Below are 3,588 nucleotides of genomic sequence, written 5' to 3' on the forward strand. Positions count from 1 at the left end.
CTTATTAGTAGGGCTGGCTTGCTGTGTAGGAGAAGGGAGAGAGATATATACAAAAATTATGGTGATGTAAAAACAAAAGATATTAATGACTACATTTTAATAAAATATTTAGAAAAAACATTATCTAGTCTAATGCCTACTTTCTAGAGATCTGGGAACCAAAATCCAGAGTAAAATTATTTCTGCAGGGCCCCAAAGATAGTAAAAAAAAGCTGATGGGATTCAAACACAAATCACCTAGCTCCAAATCGTAGACTCTTTCTATCTTAACACCATGTCACCCACCATGTCACCCATGTAGCATATGGGGGGAGGTGGGGGCAAGAGGGGAAAGTGCAGGGGAAGTAGTAGACCTTAAGGAGAATAAGTCTGAGCATCTTAAGCTACTTTTGTTATACATTAGGAAGGTTTTGAGACAGGCATATCTTTCCTACTTTGTGAAGTCATCGTAATAACCACCCAACTTGATGGACAGTAAAATTCAACTTTCATTTGCTTAGCAGTCATAGAGGATAATGCAGTGTGAATATTTCTTCTGAATGACTTGTAATTGTTTTGCTATCCACTGTATTTTCATCCTCCCGAAAAGGAGAATCTATAACAAGACAGCCTGTCAAGGCTGTTAAATGAGAAAAATGAAGCTTAATTAAAAGACTCGTCTTTGAGATAAAGGAAGTGCGTGTGTGTGTGTGTGTGTGTGTGTGTGTGTGTGTGTGTGTGTGTGTGTGTGTGTGTGTACTCTTCATTCCTCATTATGAAATATCCTGAAATAAATATTTCAAGGCTACCATTCTCAATCTTTTCCAGCACTATAAATGGTACATGGAGAGTAGGTTACATAACCCATAGGTTATGCTATCTCTGTCAACAGGAGACACAGCAGAAAAATGGGTGATTGGCTATTTCATCAGCTCTGAATGATGTGATTAAAGTTGGAAACATTCCTTGCTAGAATCAGAATGCAAATGTATTCATGCATGTTCTTCTTGCTTTGTCCACAGGACATCTAGTGGTAAACTGTGCAGTAGCACCAGCTCCCCGAGGTGCTGGTTACTTGGAAAGATGTTTTTCTTTCTTTGGGGAAAGTTGGGCTTTTCTTCATGGCCTATCGATGCTGCTTGGAAAAATGGGATAAGAACTGCCTGTACCTTAGCTGCAAAGTTTGCAAGAAAAAAGCAATGAAAAGAGCATCACCAAATTGAATGGATGCAAGAAATCATGCAAATGACAAGCAGAATCTGAAGGAAATTCGAATGACAACTGTATGTTATCAATCAGTCAGTAAGCATCTATTAAGAACCGACTCTGTGATCGTTTCTCAGCCTTTTGGCTAAGATCAAGTGTACTATCTGTTTTTATAAGAACCAGCTCTGTGCCAGGCACTGTGCTTATTTTCAGAACTACAAGTTATAAACTCAAACAATCTTCTCTACTTCCTGTGAATAATGTCTCTTTCCACAATTTTGCCATAAATTGGTACAGTGGAAGGAATAGGTGACTTTGGAGTCCTAAGGCACTAGTTCAAAGATTACCTCTGAAAATCATTTCCTATGTGAACCTGGGCCAGTCTTTTACCTTCCTGGACCTCAGTTTCCTCCATATGTAAAATGAAAGGGATTGAACCAGTTGGTCTCTGAGATCCATTGTAGCTCTAGACCTGTTATCCTACAATTTTCCATCATAAACAGACTCAAATTATACAAAAATATATTTCGTGATCTTTTTTCCTTAGAATTCTGTAAAGATCTCTTCTTTTTTACTGTCATTCTTATATTTTTTGCCAAGCTAAAGACAAATTTTTTCCATTAAAATCAGAGAAAATTCTTTTATTTTGAAATATTCATGAGAACTTGACATTTAAAATCTAGTTTGTACTTTCTCATGTAAATACAATGTTTTGTTCACTTAAGCTTCTCTTCTTTAGCAGAGTGGGCAAATATCAGAAATTTAGAATGTGAATACTGGATCTCTCTAAAGAGCATTCCAAATTCAAAGAAAGTTGTTTATGTATAATGAATAATGATATATTTTTAAAACCCAAATACTTAAATCGATTTCAGCAATCTATCTGATTGTATTCCTTTAATGGTTTTTTGAAAGCAATATCCTAAATAATTATAGAGACAAAATCCTATGATGTGGCTATTAGCAGGTTAATTAGGTAATAATGAATGAGATGCCATGGGTTAGCATGGAGTTAGCACAATAGGATTTGTTTCAGCATGAAATGAAGTTGAGTGTTAAAAATTTAATCTTTATGTGCTAATATACATGGGCATACCTTGTTAATTATTGCCAAAAGATGCTTTGTACTTCTGTAGATTAATAAATGGGTAATTCAGAAACAGACTGTTTTGCTTCCATGCACACAGATTAGTTTGATACATCTCACCCAAGGCCTGCCTGTGAGGCTGTTATAGCATTGTAGAAGAGAGACTTAACACAACATACAATGATTTCTAGAAAACTAGTTGCCAAAGATCGCAGCCCTTAGAATGCAGATTTGAAATAAGATGATTGGAAGCTGTTTTTAGTTTGCTGGTTCAATGTTATTTCATTTCTAAAGCTAGAGAATCTGAAAGTGTAAAAACTTGCTCTTAAAATACATACTGAGAATGGATGATGATCACAATTAATATAGCACATCCTTGCAGGGAAAAGAGGCATGTTTAGGATGATGTTAAATAGTCATATGTTTTTAGGAAAATAAAAAGCCCAGTACTGAAAAGAACACTGCTTTTGTAGTCAGAGGCCTCTAGTTCAAATCTAAACTCTGTCATTTACCTGTATGCCCTTGGATAAAGCACTCAACCTTTTTCTTTATCTGAGTGAATTGGATTTGAGTTTCCTCGAGGCTCTAAAGCTATGAAAGCAAGAGCCCAGATTAAATAAATGATGTTAGTCTGCAGCAATCAACCCCATATTTACTTCATCGCTGTTATTTGCAAACCATATGGATTTCTTGATAGGAAGACTCATTATTGGCAAAATTGTAGAATTGTTACTGGGGTTTGCTGCCTCTTGTTTTCATTTGCTTATGTAAAACAGAAATTATAGGGGGAAATAGTCTGTTATCTAGCTGATGAACATTTATTAAGCATCTACTATATTTGGGAATTGTACTATAGGTTTTTTTTTGTTTATAAGCAAAATATTGGATTAATAGTGATGTATGAAAAGATGGATTTTAAAATTCAGCTCAAGATGGATTTCACAAGCACATTCTCAATAGGGCTGTGTCTATGATCTTGGCTGTAGAAAGGTTCCCTAGGAAGCTCTCTGACAATGTCAGTCAAACAGATCAGGGCAGCATTTCTACATAGTGACACCATTGGTGTGACTGAAATATCAAAGGTTTTGATAAGTGACCATGGACGTGATCCATTATGATGAATGTGACCAAAAGTTACAGTCAGAATGCTGTTTGGAGCTGTTTTGTTGCTGTGTTTGTAGAGAAAAAAAAAGACTAAAGAGAAGACGTTTTATTTTTCTTCTTTCCTCCTCCTCCCCCTTAAGACTCTAGCAAAACAAGGAGACTTGTTTTATTTTATTTTTTAAAAAATAATAAACCTTTTTAATTTAAAGCTT

The 3,588-nt window shown here is 35.5% G+C and overlaps 1 pseudogene; it reads left to right on the forward strand.

The window, feature by feature from the left end:
• The first annotated feature begins 1,310 nt into the window (after nt 1–1,310).
• Nucleotides 1,311–1,438, forward strand: LOC122727166 (annotated as a pseudogene).
• Nucleotides 1,439–3,588: the final 2,150 nt, after the last annotated feature.

The sequence above is a fragment of the Dromiciops gliroides genome, chromosome 4 (assembly GCF_019393635.1).
Source record: "Dromiciops gliroides isolate mDroGli1 chromosome 4, mDroGli1.pri, whole genome shotgun sequence".
In the NCBI taxonomy this organism is placed as follows: Eukaryota; Metazoa; Chordata; class Mammalia; order Microbiotheria; family Microbiotheriidae; genus Dromiciops; species Dromiciops gliroides.